This window comes from Cydia amplana, chromosome 3 (genome assembly GCF_948474715.1).
Source record: "Cydia amplana chromosome 3, ilCydAmpl1.1, whole genome shotgun sequence".
NCBI classification, from domain to species: domain Eukaryota; kingdom Metazoa; phylum Arthropoda; class Insecta; order Lepidoptera; family Tortricidae; genus Cydia; species Cydia amplana.
The window spans coordinates 15,660,718-15,682,214 of NC_086071.1; positions in this window are offsets into that span (position 1 = coordinate 15,660,718).

Below are 21,497 nucleotides of genomic sequence, written 5' to 3' on the forward strand. Positions count from 1 at the left end.
CGTTATTTTGCTTTTATAAAGGAAAAGAAAATACTAAATTCATTAACTAACGATTCTATACCAGAATCAATCATAAAAGTGACGAAGTTTCCAAGTTTTTCTAATATTATTGAATTGTCATAAGAAAGTTTGGCACTAGAATACAATTCAAATTTGTGGGGTTGTTTGGCAACTACAAATGAAACGAAAAGAACTACAAATAACTACAAACGATTCTGAACCAGAATCCGTCATAAACGTTTACGATTTTCCAAGTTTTTCACATATTATTGAATTGTCATGAGAAAAGCTCTCATAGTGAAATCGAATCGATTTTTGTGGGGTTGTTTGGCAACTATAAATAAAATGAAAAGAACTACAAATAACTACAAACAATTCTGAACCGGAATACATCATAAACGTCAATGATTTTCCAAGTTTTTCAAATATTATTGAATTGTCATGAAAAAAGCTCTCGTAGTGAAATCGAATCGATTTTTTTGGGGTTGTTTGGCAACTACAAATGAAATGAAAAGAACTACAAATAACTACAAACTATTCTGAACCAGAATCCATCATAAACATTTACGATTTTCCAAATTTTTCACATATTATTGAATTGTCATGAGAAAACTATTGTAGTTAAATCGAATCAATTTTTGTGGGGTTGTTTGGCAACTACAAATGAAATGAAAAGAACTACAAATAACTACAAACGATTCTGAACCAGAATTCGTCATAAACATTTACGATTTATCAAAATTTTCACATATTATAGAATTGTCATGAGAAAAGCTCTCGTAGTGCAATCGAATCGATTTTTGTAGGGTTTTTTGGCAACTACAAATGAAACGAAAAGAACTACAAATAACTACAAACGATTCTGAACCAGAATCCATCATAAACATTTACGATTTTCCAAGTTTTTCACATATTATTGAATTGTCATGAGAAAAGCTCTCATAGTGAAATCGAATCGAATTTTGTGGGGTTGTTTGGCGACTACAAATGAAATGAAAAGAACTACAAATAACTACAAACAATTCTGAACCGGAATACATCATAAACGTCAATGATTTTCCAAGTTTTTCAAATATTATTGAATTGTCATGAGAAAAGCTCTCATAGTAAAATCAAATCGATTTTTGTGGGGTTGTTTGGCAACTACAAATGAAATGAAAAGAACTACAAATAACTACACACTATTCTGAACCGGAATCCATCATAAACGTTTACGATTTTCCAAGTTTTTCAAATATTATTGAATTGTCATGAGAAAAGCTCTCGTGGTAAACTCGAATCGATTTTTGTGGGGTTGTTAGGCAACTACAAATGAAAAGAAAAGAACTACAAATAACTACAAACTATTCTGAACCAGAATCCATCATAAACGTTTACGATTTTCCAAGTTTTTAAAATATTATTGAATTGTCATGGGAAAAGCTCTCATAGTGAAATCGAAACGAATTTTGTGGCGTTGTTTGGTAACTACATATGAAATGAAAGGAACTACAAATAACTACAAACGATTCTAAACCAGAATCCATCATAAACATTTACGATTTTCCAAATTTTTCACATATTATTGAATTGTCATGAGAAAACTATCGTAGTGAAATCGAATCAATTTTTGTGGGGTTGTTTGGCAACTACAAATGAAATGAAAACAACTACAAATAACTACACACTATTCTGAACCAGAATCCATCATAAACGTTTATGATTTTCCAAGTTTTTCACATATTATTGAATTGTCATGAGAAAAGCTCTCATAGTGAAATCGAATTGAATTTTGTGGGGTTGTTTGGCAACTACAAATGAAATGAAAAGAACTACAAATAACTACAAACGATTCTGAACCGGAATACATCATAAACGTTAACGATTTTCCAAGTTTTTCAAATATTATTGAATTGTCATGAGAAAAGCTCTCGTGGTAAAATCGAATCGATTTTTGTGGGGTTGTTTGGCAACTACAAATGAAATGAAAAGAAGTACAAATAACTACAAACGATTCTGAACCAGAATCCATCATTAACGTTTACGATTTTCCATGTTTTTCTAATATTATTGAATTGTCATGGGAAAAGCTCTCATAGTGAAATCGAATCGAATTTTGTGGAGTTGTTTGGCAACTACAAATGAAATGGAAAGAACTACAAATAACTACAAACTATTCTGAACCTGAATCCATCATAAACGTTTACGGTTTTCTCAGTTTTTCAAATATTATTGAATTGTTTTGAGAAAACCTCTCGTAGTAAAATCGAATCGATTTTTGTGGGGTTGCTTGGCAACTACAAATGAAATGAAAAGAACTACAAATAACTACAAACCATTCTGAACCGGAATACATCATAAATGTTTAGGATTTTCCAAGTTTTTCACATATTATTGAATTGTCATGAGAAAAGCTCTCATAGTGAAATCGAATCGATTTTTGTTGGGTTGGTTGGCAACTATAAATGAATAGAAAAGAACTACAAATAACTACAAACGATTCTGAACCAGAATCCGTCATAAACGTTTATGATTGTCCAAGTTTTTCTAATATTATTGAATTGTCATGAGAAAAGCTCTCATAGTGAAATCGAATCGAATTTTGTGGGTTTGTTTAACGACTACAAATGAAATGAAAAGAACTACAAATAACTACAAACGATTCTGAACCGGAATACATCATAAACGTCAACGATTTTCCAAGTTTTTCAAATATTATTGAATTGTCATGAGAAAACTATCGTAGTGAAATCGAATCAATTTTTGTGGGGTTGTTTCGCAACTACAAATGAAATGAAATGAACTACAAATAACTACACACTATTCTGAACCGGAATCCATCATAAACGTTTACGATTTTCCAAGTTTTTCAAATATTATTGAATTGTCATGAGAAAAGCTCTCATAGTAAAATCGAATCGATTTTTGTGGGGTTGTTTGGCAACTACAAATGAAATGAAAGGAACTACAAATAACTACAAACGATTCTGAACCAGAATCCATCATAAACATTTACGATTTTCCAAATTTTTCACATATTATTGAATTGTCATGAGAAAACTATCGTAGTGAAATCGAATCAATTTTTTTGGGGTTGTTTGGCAACTACAAATGAAATTAAAATAACTACAAATAACTACACACTATTCTGAACCAGAATCCATCATAAACGTTTATGATTTTCCAAGTTTTTCACATATTATTGAATTGTCATGAGAAAAGCTCTCATAGTGAAATCGAATTGAATTTTGTGGGGTTGTTTGGCAACTACAAATGAAATGAAAAGAACTACAAATAACTACAAACGATTCTGAACCGGAATACATCATAAACGTTAACGATTTTCCAAGTTTTTCAAATATTATTGAATTATCATGAGAAAAGCTCTCGTGGTAAAATCGAATCGATTTTTGTGGGGTTGTTTGGCAACTACAAATGAAATGAAAAGAACTACAAATAAGTACAAACGATTCTGAACCAGAATCCATCATTAACGTTTACGATTTTCCATGTTTTTCTAATATTATTGAATTGTCATGGGAAAAGCTCTCATAGTGAAATCGAATCGAATTTTGTGGGGTTGTTTGGCAACTACAAATGAAATGAAAAGAACTACAAATAACTACAAACTATTCTGAACCTGAATCCATCATAAACGTTTACGGTTTTCTCAGTTTTTCAAATATTATTGAATTGTCATGAGAAAACCTCTCGTAGTAAAATCGAATCGATTTTTGTGGGGTTGTTTGGCAACTACAAATGAAATGAAAAGAACTACAAATAACTACAAACCATTCTGAACCGGAATACATCATAAATGTTTAGGATTTTCCAAGTTTTTCACATATTATTGAATTGTCATGAGAAAAGCTCTCATAGTGAAATCGAATCGATTTTTGTTGGGTTGGTTGGTGACTACAAATGAAATGAAAAAACTACAAATAACTACAAACGATTCTGAACCGGAATACATCATTAACGTCAACGATTTTCTAAGTTTTTCAAATATTATTAAATTGTCATAAGAAAAGCTCTCGTATTGAAATCGAATCGTTTTTTTTGGGTTTTTTGACAACTACAAATGAAACGAAAAGAACTACAAATAACTACAAACGATTCTGAACTAGAATCCATCATAAACATTTACGATTTTCCAAATTTTTCACATATTATTGAATTGTCATGAGAAAACTATCGTAGTGAAATCGAATCAATTTTTGTGGGGTTGTTTGGCAACTACAAATGAAATGAAAAGAACTACAAATAACTACAAACGATTCTGAACCAGAATCCATCATAAACGTTTACGATTTTCCAAGTTTTTCACATATTATTAAATTGTCATGAGAAAAGCTCTCATAGTGAAATCGAATCGATTTTTGTGGGGTTGTTTGGCAACTATAAATGAAATGAAAAGAACTACAAATAACTACAAACGATTCTGAACCAGAATCCATCATAAACGTTAACGATTTTCCAAGTTTTTCAAATATTATTGAATTGTCACGAGTAAAGCTCTCGTAGTGAAATCGAATCGATTTTTTTTGGGTTGTTTGACAACTACAAATGAAACGAAAAGAACTACAAATAACTACAAACGATTCCGAACCAGAATCCATCATAAACTTTAACGATTTTCCAAGTTTTTCAAATATTATTGAATTGTCATGAGAAAAGCTCTCATAGTAAAATCGAATCGATTTTTGTGGGGTTGTTTGGCAACTACAAATGAAATGAAAGGAACTACAAATAACTACAAACGATTCTGAACCAGAATCCATCATAAACATTTACGATATTCCAAAATTTTCACATATTATTGAATTGTCATGAGAAAACTATCGTAGTGAAATCGAATCAATTTTTTTGGGGTTGTTTGGCAACTACAAATGAAATGAAAACAACTACAAATAACTACACACTATTCTGAACCAGAATCCATCATAAATGTTTATGATTTTCCAAGTTTTTCACAAATTATTGAATTGTCATGAGAAAAGCTCTCATAGTGAAATCGAATTGAATTTTGTGGTTTTGTTTGGCAACTACAAATGAAATGAAATGAACTACAAATAACTACAGACGATTCTGAACCGGAATTCATCATAAACGTTAACGATTTTCCAAGTTTTTCAAATATTATTGAATTGTCATGAGAAAAGCTCTCGTGGTAAAATCGAATCGATTTTTGTGGGGTTGTTTGGCAGCTACAAATGAAATGAAAAGAACTACAAATAACTACAAACGATTCTGAACCAGAATCCATCATTAACGTTTACGATTTTCCATGTTTTTCTAATATTATTGAATTGTCATGGGAAAAGCTCTCATAGTGAAATCGAATCGAATTTTGTGGGGTTGTTTGGCAGCTACAAATGAAATAAAAAGAACTACAAATAACTACAAACGATTCTGAACCTGAATCCATCATAAACGTTTACGGTTTTCTCAGTTTTTCAAATATTATTGAATTGTCATGAGAAAACCTCTCGTAGTAAAATCGAATCGATTTTTGTGGGGTTGTTTGGCAACTACAAACGAAATGAAAAGAACTACAAATAACTACAAACCATTCTGAACCGGTATACATCATAAATGTTTAGGATTTTCCAAGTTTTTCACATATTATTGAATTGTCATGAGAAAAGCTCTCATAGTGAAATCGAATCGATTTTTGTTGGGTTGGTTGGCAACTATAAATGAATAGAAAAGAACTACAAATAACTACAAACGATTCTGAACCAGAATCCGTCATAAACGTTTACGATTTTCCAAGTTTTTCTAATATTATTGAATTGTCATGAGAAAAGCTCTCATAGTGAAATCGAATCGAATTTTGTGGGGTTGTTTGGCGACTACAAATGAAATGAAAAGAACTATAAATAACTACAAACGATTCTGAACCGGAATACATCATAAACGTCAACGATTTTCCAAGTTTTTCAAATATTATTGAATTGTCATGAGAAAACTATCGTAGTGAAATCGAATCAATTTTTGTGGGGTTGTTTCGCAACCACAAATGAAATGAACAGAACTACAAATAACTACACACTATTCTGAACTGGAATCCATCATAAACGTTTACGATTTTCCAAGTTTTTCACATATTATTGAATTGTCATGAGAAAAGCTCTCATAGTGAAATCGAATTGAATTTTGTGGGGTTATTTGGCGACTACAAATGAAATGAAAAGAACTACAAATAACTACGAACGATTGTGAACAAGAATTAATCATAAACGTGTACGATTTTCCAAGTTATTCAAATATTATTGAATTGTCATGAGAAGAGCTCTCATAGTGAAATCGAATCGATTTTTGTGGGGTTGTTTGGCAACTACAAATGAAATAAAAAGAACTACAAATAACTACAAACGATTCTGAACCAGAATCCATCATAAACGTTTACGATTTTCCAAGTTTTTCAAATATTATTAAATTATCCTGAAAAAGCTCTCATAGTGAAATTAAAACAAAGTTTAGTCGTTTAGTTTGGCAACAACTAATGAAATTAAAAGATTTACAAATAACTACAAACAGTATAAACGATTTTACCCATAATCAATCAACACAGTGTGGGATTTATCAAGTTTTATCATACTTAGGGTCAGTTGCAGCATTCACACTTGACAGACTGTTCAACGTCACTTAGTAGTGATGGTGTGTAATTACCATTATATTATAACTTTAAGAGAATACTTTAAGGGTGACTGACGGTTTGGTACAACGGACCGTTTGTCCTTTCCTTGTAAAAGACATAAACGCGCTCTCGTGTTTAATTTCACCAAAAAGCTCTTTATCGGGAAAAGACATCAACGGGCTCATAAGGCTTTTTTTTATTTTTTTATTTTTTGGAGATAATTGGCTAGTACAAATAAAAATAAAAGAACTACAATCAACTACAAACGATTCTAAGCCAGGATCAACAATTAAAGCATAAGATTTCAAAAGTGGGGTGCTGGGATTTTTCTCACCCCCATAACTTTTTTTTGGGGCAACTACAAATAAAATCCTTTTAACTACAATCAACTACAAACAAAATACTATAAGAAAAAAAATATAAATAAAAAATTGGTCAAGGTCGGGTGCCAAGTTCACATAGGTGAATTTTGACAGTGAATAAATTTATAACGTTACATGTAATGTAGTGCTAATTCCACCAGATGTATAGGCGTAGGTGTACTAGTTTATGTTATTGAACGAAAATGCGAAAACGGTAATCTCCCAACTATTTGATTACTCATCCAAAGAAAATATTGTTTAACTTCTTGGAGCAAACCTGAGTTGAAGAATCGGCCGAATGTATTTACGTTTAGGTGTTTATGTGAATGATTCAGTGTTAGTAATTAAGTCGTTCACATTTAATTAACTTTGTTTAGGTACGTGTCTTTGACCGAAGGCGACAACGGGTAATGTTCGAACCTTTTTAACACGCTTTTTAGGGTTCCGTACCCAAAGGGTAAAAACGGGACCCTATTACTAAGACTCCGCTGTCCGTCCGTCCGTCCGTCCGTCTGTCACCAGGCTGTATCTCACGAACCGTGATAGCTAGACAGTTGAAATTTTCACAGATGATGTATTTCTGTTGCCGCTATAACAACAAATACTAAAAACAGAATAAAATACAGATTTAAGTGGGGCTCCCATACAACAAACGTGATTTTTGACCGAAGTTAAGCAACGTCGGGCGGGGTCAGTACTTGGATGGGTGACCGTTTTTTGCTTGTTTTGCTCTATTTTTTGTTGATGGTGCGGAACCCTCCGTGCGCGAGTCCGACTCGCACTTGGCCGGTTTTATTAGGTCGACTTGTATGTAACTATGTAATGGAATCTTGCAAGTTAAATTTGATCCACTTCCCGGTTTCCGATTTAGCTCAATTTTTGCATACACATGTAAGTCGGGTGACAATATTAAGGTACCATCGAGCTGATCTTATGATGGAGACAGGAGGTGGACATAGGAACTCTGTGATGAACAGGCATCGGAGTTTTTGTCGCATGGTAAGACTAATAGCAAGCTATGGAGTCGACATTTGCCATAAATGTAAACTCTTATTCATACTCATACTCATTTATTTAATTTATCTTAAAATGCCTTTAGAGCGGTCGGTCGTGTATATTAGTCGAAAAATAATAAAAAAATATTTTTCTATTACTTACATTATGAATTCATAACTTCAACTATTTTAACATACAACTATACAAACTACATCGCTGCGAAAGACCTAATGTCATGTAGGTACTGACCGCTGATAAAATTGATTCGTCCAAATCGCACATCTGATTAATCTTTCCAATTTCTCGTTTAAATAAGTATGAAAGTATCGACGGACACATGTTGAAACGTAAAATATCTTTCAAGTAAACAACTAATCAATGACAGTAGTGATTGAATTAATTCATAACTTTTTTAATTGCGGAAGGTTATTTTCTTAGGTGACAGTTCCATTCACTTTCGGCTCTATTGCAACAAATGAGGTTTAATAAATTAAACTCATATACGTAGTAACTATTTAGTAATCTGTTCTCATATTACCTAAAATTAATTATGAGTATGAGTATGAATAAGAGTTTACATTTATGGCAAATGTCGACTCCATAGCTTGCTATTAGTCTTACCATGCGACAAAAACTCCGATGCCTGGTGATGAAACAACGCAACCTAATTGTGTAAGGGGTTTTAAGAATTGTCTCGATGAGTATTAGTCGTCTGTCGTAAGAAAAGTACAGTCGGCAATAAAATCTTGTACCAAAAATGATTTTTTTGCCAAAAACTTATGATTTTATATAACACTACCAAGCTAAGCAAAGTACAATGCAGAGACGCATGCTCCATCAATGCAACATATAAGTGAGACGCTATGAGTCCTGTAGGTGCGTCAACAGGAGACCAAACTGTTATAATACTTAGCTGAAAGATGTTGATGTCGGCGGCCGACCGTAAGATCAGGCAGATCGTAATGTTCCTGTGTAATGTTTTGACGATAGTGACATTAAACCAATATATAGGTAGGATAGGTTCGTTAGGTTGCATTAGATGCCCGAAGGGCAAACTGCCCAGAAATAGGAGCCCCGCGTAGCGAGGCTCCGTCGACTCAGGGAACAGGTCAAAGATTTTCACGTTTCACAATATGCCTGATCTTACGATCGGCCGCCGACATTGATAAGGCAAGGCTTTTTCATTGACTTGCATTTGGAATAGTTTAACTTTACTACAATTGTATTGTTAATTAATAATAAAATAAAAATATAATGAAATAAAAAATATTTAGTCCCATAAACTTTTTTGTTTTTAACCACTCACATGATTCCAGCAACTAGAGTTTCAAGATTGCGCACCTCTAAAATGATCGTCGCAACTCGAGTTGCAAAAGGAGTGTATGCGGTTTTTTATTTATTATCTGTGAAGGGCTGCACAGATACGGTATAAACAATTTTTAAAACACAGACTACCAACGTGACAATATTTAAAAAATGTTTCAACCATATAGACACAACCACAGTATTTCTTATCTATTTTACTTTGCAAGTTGTTCAGGAAGTGCGATGTGTAAAAAGTTGCTGCGTGTTTTAAAATGCCTCAAGTATTCAAATTTAGATATTTCTATTAGTAATGTATATTAAACTACTCCGCGTTTATTGGTCTATTAGTTTAAAACTATATTTTAGACCTACTTAATATTGATGACCAAATAATATCACTTCAAAACAATAGTTCTGTAGATTCTTGACGTGTTTCTTATTTGAATGCCCTACATTTCTAAGATTACTAAATATATCTTGAGCAACCAATAGACATTAACTAGTTCGATTATTAAGTTACATTAATAAACCATAGAATGTATTAAATCACTGTGTATTACACAGGATTAGCGATCAAAACATGTGACGGTAAATTGTAAGTACAAACCCGGCAACTGTGGTTGCTTAAAGCATTTCTGCATATCGTAAGGCATGTGGTGTACTAGACGCGTTGCATACGCGTTTTGGGATTTTTTTACTACTTACTTATAATTTGTATTTACTAATATTTCTTTGCTATTTACATTGAATAAACTAAATAATTATACGATTAAATAAATAATTAATTAGGTATTACAATTTTAAAGTTCCTATTTCTGTTGAACATCTGCACCGCGCGCTGTTGTGTCTCCACCCTAAATGGGTAGCCATCTTTATTTTTGAGATGGAAGAAGTCAGTTTACCGGCTTATTTACGTTTGTAATCAGTATAATTTTATGTGTTAATAGTTATTATTGGTTTATTGTGCTTAATATGTTGTGAAGTGTGTGTTATGGTGGATGTATTAAACGTATTAGTGTAGTTATAAGTTAGTTCGGTTGTTGGTGATCGGCAATTATAAAAACACCAAAATTTAGTAGGTACGTAGATACTCTTTTGTTATTTTAAGTTATATAGCTACTATCATCGTTATAATTGCATAAGTTATGCATTTTATTTCAAGATTATTAGTGTCTTAAACTGTTTTTTACTATATTTTAGTACTTCAGTGTCTAAATTAGCCACAAAAAAATCATGAACATAATATATAGTTTCACAGCAGATTGAGCAATTCGAAAGTTTCTTATCGGAATTTGAATTAGTTTTACTCGGCAATTTCATAGGTGAGCTATCAAGATGTTTAGTACCAATTAAAAGCTTATTAAGTCTTCTTTAAATTGAATACAAAAAAAAGATACGTTATCGATTTAGATTTTTAATTAAAAATAGTTTTCTACTATAACGCGGACATTATTTCATTGGGTCAACTTTGTGAATTTTTAATAATTATTTTTATTATAACAGCACAATGCTATAGTAGTAAAATAAATTCTTTGTTTCTTTATCATTAAAAAACCAAAAGAATCGTTGCAAATGCTTTAGCAGAAGTAAAGTTATCGATTTTTGAAAATATCATGACACTGTGCCGTCGTATCTGCGAAATGGCAGAGCAGTTCAGGGCACCTTTTGTTAAAATCGGAATCATGTGAGTGGTTAATGAACTTTTAACAAAAAAGAAATGAGTTCACATAACAGTGTCCATCATTTGGTAGTCTTCATCAGCAGTTCCATTTTAACAAAAGTGCCTTTCCGAGAAAAAAGAGAACAGTCGTGGGGTAAATAATTATAAAACACGGGTAAAAATAAGACAGCTTTTAACACAAAAACTTATTGTCATATTAGGTACTTTTTGTACCGAGACTGACTGAAATAGCATGACAGGTTCGTAAGTTTCCGTGAAAATAGGAAGGCAAATAATTACGCACTACATCTGTAGTAACGTAACAACGGGAGTTACCACAGAACATATTAAAGAGGTTAGAATGGCTATCGCGCGCAGTTAGTATCGGAACCGGTGTCGCCGCTCGTTCCTCTCCACATTTACTAACACTCGCGCAACGGTAGTAAAAACTTGTGTGCGTGGTGAATGGATACGCCTCCTTTAGATAGATTTGATGTCTGGCTTTTTAATCTGAAGGTTATTGTGGCGCAAAAGGCATGTTTACTTCGTTTTTCGGTCAGCGCGGGCGAGTAGCATGCGAGCGTTTGCGCAAAACCGGCGAAGACACGTACCCTGCTCGCATCGCCATTCTAACTTGTTCTGTGGGAGTTACTAAGAGTACGCATGGCTACTAAAGTAGGTACATGATAATTTATAACTGTCTGTCGGGCTAAGATGGCCGGCTCTTTATCATTTGTCACCATGGCTGTCACGTTCTAACAAATATGTAAGTGCGAAAGTGACGCATAGCATGACAGGTGATAAAAATACGACCATGATAGCTGGTCAGTACGGATATGATGGTCGTTCTTGTCTACGTGACAGCGTGATAAAACGGTGTCCGTCACTTTCTTTCCCACGGTGTTAAACAGTGACAGTTATTTTATCACGTGGATAAAGATGGATAAAGCTATCCATAATAGGCTGGCAGGGTCTATATTTAGGTACCTATCGTGGTAGTTGAATTCCGCCGCACACCACACGTGGGGCCGTATTTAGATTTTAATAAAAAATTGGCCTTTAATATTGATGTGATACGACCGCTCTTACTGCTGCGCGAGGCATGTAGCGCGTACCAATAAGTGCGAGCGAGATACACTGCGAATTGTGTCAAGGTCGTACTCTAATAAAATAACGATATTAATGCTTCACCAAATTGTAAAATCCGAATACATTCGTCACGAGAGCGCGTGCTTGGCAACCGTTATCTTACGCACCATCTTCATTCACAGAAAAAATCATCAACGACCTTAAACTTATCGGGCAAATTAATGGAATATTTTAAGGCATTTTTAATAAGCAATTAGTTGCGTTTTAAGAATCCGTTTTGTTTAAACAATAGGTATAGTTCGACCAATTATCTCAGACAATTGGTAAAGAAGTTTTGCGTAGATTTTCTAAGCACTACCTTCTTAGTTTTGCAACTGATACTTTTTTTTTATTAGCCTATATGAGTGTCCCACTGCTGAGCAAAGAAAGGCCAAAGGCGAGTACAAGTTTTACATACAAAACTAATATTTTCTTTGTATTTACAAATCTAACGAAAAAACACCAAAATAAAAATATGCATATGAAGCGAAATTGAATAGGAAAATATGGTTCACCTTTGACCATTTTCCCTCTAATTAATTGATTGTCAGTTTGAAATTAAATAAAAGTATTTCAACATTTCTTTATTTAACTATCATATCCGAAACTTAACTTATCTTTAATTATCTTATCTTTTAAATAGGTTTGGAGCGATTGGAACATATTGCAATGTTGCGTCACAATATTCAACTAAATCAAACTTATTGTTTGTTTAGTGACAAAACGCTCGTTGGACTTCCACTTTGAGTTTGTGTAATCTACAGGTATCTATCGCAGTTTAGTGACTCACAATTTGTCGTGTGTCGTGTACAGAGTTGACGAACAGTTGGCTAATTTTGGCACGCGTGATAAGATGTTCATCACACGTCCAAACCTGTTGTAAAAAACGGTTAATTTTAGACGATAACGTGTCTTCTCGTATGACTTTTTTACTCGCACTTACATCATTTGTTTTTCATTAAATCATTATGCACCTTCAGATTTCATAATTTTTTAATGTGATTGTTATTTAGCGACATTGAAACCAATTCGAACTAAAATTTTGATATCAACAAGCTTTTGTTATTATTTGTGCGGGAATTTCACTTCGTTCGTACAGTCGACATCAGATATATCGGAGCGGCCAAGGCGCTTTCAAATATCTAACACGTCTCTATTGTCAAGGCGTTAGAGTGCGTGTTCAGATATTTTTGAGCGCCTTGGCAGTTGGGATATATCTGATGATGACTGTACATGTATTGGGCTGATAACAAAATGATATCAAAGTAAAGGCCCGATTCTAACTTTAAGATACGTCAAATATTATGTATATGTATGTAGATATGATTATGGATTAGATATCTCAGGTTTCTTCAAACAAATACGTCACTTTTGACACTGACATATCTAATCCATATCGTATGTAGACGTAATATTTGACGTATCTTAAAGTTCGAATCGGCCCATTGTTCAAATTGCCCTCCGTAACACGACTCGCAATAGTCGCAATGCATTGTCAAAAATTCTTGAAACGACATTGAAATATATATTGATTAAGTAAGTGTTCTCTATTATGATGATATTATCGGTTTTATTTTATTAAAAGCTTGCCTTTTTTATACCTATTTATTTACTATAATAATATGGGACAGTCGCCATCACAGTTACCATTTAATTTTGTATATAAGTTCTTATAATGTCAGAATCAATTTTCCAGCACAACCTGCAGAACGAATGTCATCTGACCATGAAAGAAAACATGCTAATAAATCGCTAGTTACAAATATGGTATAATATATATAACGAGGTTAGAAAGAGACACGTTTGAATATTTCAATTCCAAATTGGCTATGAACTGAGCACACCGGAGGCCGATTCTGTTTTACTTTTGATATGTTTTTCATTTTATTCTGATACACCCTTGGGCCAGCGTGCGCCTATTCAAATTTACCTGTGTGCACCAATCAGAGGGGCTACCGCGAAAACCGAAATTTGATAATTGCGGGGAACTTTCTCTTTCACTCTAATGAAGGCGTAATTAGACTAATTAGAGTGACAGAGAAAAATGCTCGCAATTTGCGAACTTCGATTTTCGCGGTTATAGCCCAGCTCGAGCCGCTAACGCCGATTGATCCTCACGAAATCAGAAATCTCATAAGGCACAATCTCTCTCGCACTAATTGGTCGTTAAGGTCGTATCAAAATAATATCAAACCTTTATCAAATCGTTGAACCAGAATCGACTTCCTAAAGTCGATGGCTGGCGGCACCGTTGTATGACGTCATGATGACTCGCACTAACTTGTACACTAGGTACACTGCGTGTCAAGGACTCCGCTTTCGCCTAAGGCATAAGCGGCAGCGGGTTGCTGACTTTCAGAAAATTAAATTATTTTTAGGGCTATATCTGTCAAGTTTCGTGGTTTTGGACGAAGCTATAGACTGACTGCCGTATTCGAACTTCAAGATATTCACAAGAGACGACACGTACTAGATCCATTCTAGATACGTTATAGTTTAGATTTCAACTACATACTTAGTTCTCTTTTGCAGCGCAATTCGGGCAACCAATGTCACTTTTACGATAGATCGTGTTAGATTTCTATTAGATGTGAATTAGATCTTGTGGAAATCGTTCAAGAGCATCTCCAGAATCGCGGAAATGTCAAATTTGACAGGTTAGATCTTAAACATATCGTTATCGTATCTTGGCGACATCTAATAGTAGTTTATGCAACAGTGATATAATAAGGGTTCTTAAAATTCAAGGGTCGAAGTTACAAAACGAGACGTAGTCGAGTTTTGTAAAAAAAGACCCGAGAATTTTAAGAACCAATTATGAGCTGTTGCATACATTACTTTTTCTATGACAGCTGCAGCAAAAAAAAAAAAAAAAAAAAAAAAAAAAAAAAAAAAAAAAAAAAAAAAAAAAAAAGTTATTATTAAAAAAAAAAGATATTATTAAAAAAAAAAGGGTTATTATTTAAAAAAAATTGAGTTATTATTAAAAAAAAAAAGAGTTATTATTGTAAATGAAAACATACCTCTTTCAATCAAGATGATCGGAACTTGTATCTTTAAAAAAAATAAAGCAGTTGTTTTATACTCATAAGATGACTGCTAGCAGTCATCTTATGAGCCTATAGACAAAGCATTCAAATGACATTGCTTTAGATATCACTGTCAGTCATTTAATTGACACATTTAAGTGCTGGAGTAGAAAAAGATATCTAATAGATGTCTATTACAAAATCCGAATCGGGCCCTGAGTTGTGTTAAAGATGTAGCAATTTGTGATATTATTCTCGTGAGGCTTTGTGCCATTTCAAAATTTTATTTGATTTTCTTATATTTTTTTATTTCATTAACTGATTGTAGGTATTGAAATAGATCTTTGAAACTAAAATTATTTATTTATTTAAACTTTATTGTACAAATATATACAAAAAGAGTACACATGACGGGTTTAACGCCTTGAGGCATTTTCTACCAGTCAACCATTGGGCTAAATAGAGACAGCTAGTTTGGTGCCGGATTGTAAAGAGTGGATATGAAAATAGAGCCAAGTCGAGACTTCTGATAAACTATAAATTCTTCAACATTTTGATATTAAACTTATAATATATGTTAACAACATAATAATGACACGTGTAAATATTATTACTTATTGTAAATATTATTGTACAGTTAAGTACACCGGGGTATCAGTAGATTGTGGTGAAATATTGTTAAACTTAAAATCCATTGTAATAGCTCATAGTATTGCAACACACATTTCATAGATAGATCGAAAAATATATTTTAAAAGATGTACCTACTTGTCTTGTCCCCTGTCATCGGGTAATTCTTTCTAAGTATGTAACAAAAAATCCAAATTAACCGAACAATAAAAAAAAACTCAGATTGTTGATTTAGCTTAAGAAAATTAAATAATGTCGATCGGAGGTTCATTTAATTTGTTTATGCGCACGTCGCGTAAAATTTTGTGATGGATTAAATTCATTGGACGTTTTATTTCCGTAAATCTGGGTTATTTTCTCCAATTTCTCGTTTTTTTCTTCTACAAAAATTAGCTTGTCTATAAGTAGGTCTAATACTTAGTAAATCGTTAGAAACCAGAAGAGCTTTCATTAGTAGGAAGTAAATATACGGGAAAGTTCACCTGTAATTAAGAACATAACAACAGAAGGGTTTAGATACGTTAATTATGCCAATATAATTCGTGCCACTTAACTAATCAACGGTGGCCGTATCTTAATTTTATTTTGACTGATGATCTAATTACCGTATTTATTAAAAGCATTATTTACATTTTAATTAAGGCATACGACCTAGTGTTTACGACCTGTAAATGACAGCTATTGTTGTACAATTAAGAGGTCTATTTAGTACCTATTATTAGGATTAGTACAATTAAAGGGTCTAAGTACTATTGGGACAGTGGCATATTATTGTTTCAGTATAGTTATTTTATTAATTATTATCTAGTAAAAGCCTTATAAATATGTATTTATCGATAGGTCGTCAACTTACTCGTTTACTTATTTCAGTAATAATAGCCATGAAAATATTTTATCAAAACTAAATGTTACATTCCAATCATGACAGAATCCCAGCGTAGAATCATTGTCCAACTCATGGAAATTGACATTTCCTACAGGAATCCAGTCGGCAGCAACCATTTTCGCAGTATTGTTGTGATGCTGTCTAAATTGCAACGTAACCTCGCGCTAATGTTTGAGAATTACTTTTGAGATTAGGTACCTAGTTTACTCTATGATTATTTATTTTTGGACCTCAATCCTCATTGACGCTATAGTTTTATTGCGTTTACATATCGCGAGTTCATGCCTAGTTTACTATGAACTAATGTGACCATGACTAGAAACACGTCACAATGACGTTGAATAGTCTATAATATTTTTGGTAATGAAATGGTACATTGTGCAATAACCATATAACAACAATTTTGACTATACCTCGATCAAAATTGTTAACGAGAGTGAGTGAAACCCAGCTTACAATTTTAATACCTACCGGTCACGTTGTTCCTCACACTTGCGAAGAAAACAAAAAGATTTAAGCGAAATAAAGGTAACCTGTCAAATCCCACGATGTGACGTCACCATAAGCGTTCTGGCTCATATATGAGCCGTGGGAGCTGACGAGTTAAAAATATATACTCTGGAAAACCTACTTCTTCTGTAGAAAAAGGCACGAAATTCAAATTATCTGTCTAAGACAACCTGGGTTCCTTACGACGACCTAATCCCATAAATTGGCACAGAGTACAGACACTAGGTTTTACGAGTGACGGTGATCTGACTTTCCAACCCAGAGGCGAAACTAGGCCTCATTGGGATTTAGGATTAGTCCCTCCGGTACGGGAAAAGCGGCTGGTAAATATAAAATTATGGTATAAGTTCCGAAAAACCAATTTCCCGCAAGCTTCGGTTTGTATGTCGCACGCCTTACCTACGCTTTATGGGTAACAATCAAATCGAAGAACGATGAAATAATAATTATGAAAGGAAAGACAAAAAAAATATAAGGTAATATAAATTTATTTATAAAAATAAAAAAGCCTTTTATTTTTTGCATGCTTTTTTATATTTATTTAACATAACATATTCAACATTATTTTACTAACCTATCAAGGTTTTTCCGCTAACGCGCGCTTTTAACTTGCGCCCCGCCCGCTCACACCTACCGTTTATGAATTTGAAAAACGAATGTCGACCGAACGGTGACGTCACGGCCAAGGAAAGCTGTGACCACATTTTCCACGAACTTTTCGATTAGTTTCAGTTTCAGGTGAACTGGTTTGTATGCTAACGAGCTAGTTCCAGTTAAGCTTTATGAAATAGCTGTCAATTAAGCTCAAATAGTAATGTTTAGTGGAAATTTAATTGTTGCTTACAATATTTTGTTAATATTATGACATTTATGACACACTGAACGAAAGCTCGCAATTTTCGCTTATTGCTGTAAAAACAAATGTAAAAATTTTGATCATGCCCAATTTATATATTAACGAGCTGAAGCACAAAACCGGTAAAACATGGGTAAGGTTAATGGGGATAATTCCGTCATAGGGACTATTCCGTCCACGAGCGTATATTTCTTTGCTTTTTAATCGTAGTAAACAAAACCATCTGCTTTTGATTGCTGAAACTACGAGTGATCGCTGCTTTGTCGGTGAAATTATCAATTTTTTTCGTTGTTCGGGAAAAACGCTAGTAGACGGAATAGTCCCTATAACGGAATTTGCCACATTAACCTTACCTACCTATTATTTATTTGCTAGGGCTTACGTTGCAAGCGTAATACCTTTGGATGGCCATAGAACCGCAAAAAAATAAGCGATGAAGTGTGATAGGTACCTACGAAATTATACATTTAAGACCCGTTGTTGTTTTTGTATATTATACCACTATTTTAATCTATATATATAAATGCAAGTGTCCTGACTGACTGACTGACTGACTGATTCATCAACGCAGAGCCGAAACTACAAAAGCTAGAAAGTTGAAATTTGTACACTAGGTTGAATTTATAAAGTGTACAAGAGATAAGAAGCGATTTTGAAAAATTCAACCCCTAAGGGGGTTAAAAAGGGGATGAAAGGTTGTATGGGGTGCAAGTTTTATTTTAAGCTAGGAATTTGAAACTTTGTAAAAATGTACTATATTAAAAAACAAGAAAACTAATTTCTGCGTTTTCGAAAATTCATCCCCCAAGGTGGTGAAAAAGGGGTTGAAAGTTTGTATGGAGATCAAATATTTTTGTGAGTGTTGGACTTGAAACTTTGTATATAGGGATATTATTATAAGACGGGAAAAGTAATTTCAGCGTTTTTGAAAATTCATCCCCTAACAGGGTTAAAAAGGGGTTGAAAGTTTGAACCCATTACAAATGCTTTGAAACTTCTTAGAAAGACATAATAGGCGATGACAAAAAAAAGGAATTGCGACGTTTTAGGTAATTCAACCCCTAAGGGGTTAAAAAAGGGGATGAAACTTTGTCCTGGGGTGCAAATTTTATTTTAAGCTAGGAACTTGAAACTTTGCAAATAGGTATTAAATTAAAAAAAATTAAAACTAATTTCAGCGTTTTCGAAAATTCATCCCCCAAGGTGGTAAAAAAGGGGTTGAAAATTTAAGCTAGGAACTTGAAACTTCGAAAAATATTTGTTATTAAAATACAAGAAAACTAATTTCAGCGTTTTTGAATATTCATCCCCTAAGGTGGTGAAAAAGGAGTTGAAAGTTTGTATGGATATCAAACATTTTTTCGAACGCGGGACTTGAATCTTTGTATTTCGGGATATTATTAAAATACAGGAAAAGTAATTTCAGCGTTTTGTAAAATTCATCCCCTAACAGGGTTAAAAAGGGGTTGAAAGTTTGAATCCATTACAAATGCTTTGAAACTTCTTAGAAAGGCATAATAGCCGATTACAAAAAAAAGTAATTGCAACGTTTTTGGAAATTCAACCCCTAAGGGGGTTAAAAAGGGGATGAAAGTTCGTCTTAGGGTGCAAATTTTATTTTAAGCTAGGAACTTGAAACTTTGCAAAAAGGTATTAAATTAAGATACAAAAAAACTAATTTCAGCGTTTTTGAAAATTCATCCCCTAAGGTGGTGAAAAAGGGGTTGAAAGTTTGTATGGATATCAAACATTTTTTTGAACGCGCGACTTGAATCTTTCTATTTGCGAATATTATTAGAAGATAGGAAAAGTTATTTCAGCGTTTTGTAAAATTCATCCCCTAACAGGGTTAAAAAGGGGTTGTAAGTTTGTATGGGGTTCAAATTTTATTTTAAGCTAGGAACTTGAAACTTCGTAAAAAGGTATTATTTTAAACGGGCAATAAATTAATTTCAGCGTTTTTAAAAATTCATCCTTTAAAAGGGTTAAAAAGGGGTTGAAAGTTTGTATGGAGTTCAAATTATATTTTAAGCTAGGAACTCGAGACTTCGTAAAAAGGTATTTTATTAAAAGCGAAGAAAACTCATTTAGTGTTTTCGAAAATTCATCCCTCAAGGTGGTGAAAAAAGGTTTATAATTTTGTATGGAGATCAAACATTTTTGTGAGTGCGAGGCTTGAATCTTTGTAAAATGGTATATTATTAAAATACGAGAAAAGTAATTTCAGCGTTTATAAAAATTCATCTCTTAATTAAAGGGTCGAAAGGGGGTTGAAAGTTTGTATAGGGTTCAAATTTTATTTAAAGCTACATACTTGAAACTTCGTAAAAATGTATTTTATCAAAAGAGAAGAAAACTAATTTCAGAGGAGGCCAAACATTTTTTTGAGTGCGGGACTAGAATCGTTGTATAAAGGCATATTATTAGAATACCTACAAGAAAAATAATTTCAGCTTTTAAAAAATTCATCCCCTAAAATGGTTAAAAAGGGTTTGAAAGTTTGTATAGGGTTCAAATTTTATTTAAAGCTAGGAACTTCAAACTTCGTAAATAGGTAGTTAGGTAGTAGGTTTTATTAAATAGAGGACATGAAAATCTTCTACGGGGGTTTAGAGGGATTACATCGAGGACAATTTTATTCAGTTAGGGGCTTGAAACTTCGTAGGTTGTGAAAGACAAGTCTCATGCGTTGTATAATATTAATAATTAAGAAATGATTAACCGTCCTACCGCAATCTCTTGCTGCATAATGTTCTAAGCTAATGTAGAATATATAACCACCAATATACAAATCCACGCGTACGAAGTCGCGGGCAACAGCTAGTATTAATATAGACCGGTAGCTTGAACATGTCATGCTCGCTTAAAAGTCTTTGCTTACGGTGGCGTCGTTGATCGGGTCGCCACTTTCCCGAATGAAGGTTGAGGGAGGCGATGGCTGAGATACGCGTCGTACTCGTGAACGGGTGCTGTTTGTGGAGACGGGTCTGTTTAAGCTAACATGAATATATTTAGTAACTTTATTTTGTAATTTAAATGCAGTGAGACGCCTCATTCGGTTCTCGTATGTTTCTTTTCTCTTAATGAATGTGTTAATCATACAGGATTCTGACTCTTGGAGACCCTATACATCTATAAGGATAATTCAATAAACTATGTTATCTTTTAGTTCTGACACTTAGAGACATTTACACCTCTAAATAAGTTTAGATTTTTTTTTTCATGTATCTGTTTTGTTTTTATTTTAATATTATTATTATATTTTTTTATGTAATTCGACATTAAGAGACCTTATACATCTCTAAGTAATTGTATTACGTTAGTTTGATTTGGTAGTTGCAGTTGTATTTTATAATTGTTGATGTATTATTATTTTTTTTTGCTTGTATGTAAATTCAATGTTGACGTGTAAAAGTACCCTTGTGGCCTATTTGCTGAATAAATGTTTAAGTTTGAAGTTTGAAGTTTGTATCCGCCTTTATTTTAACGAATAAATAATTTGGAATTTGTACG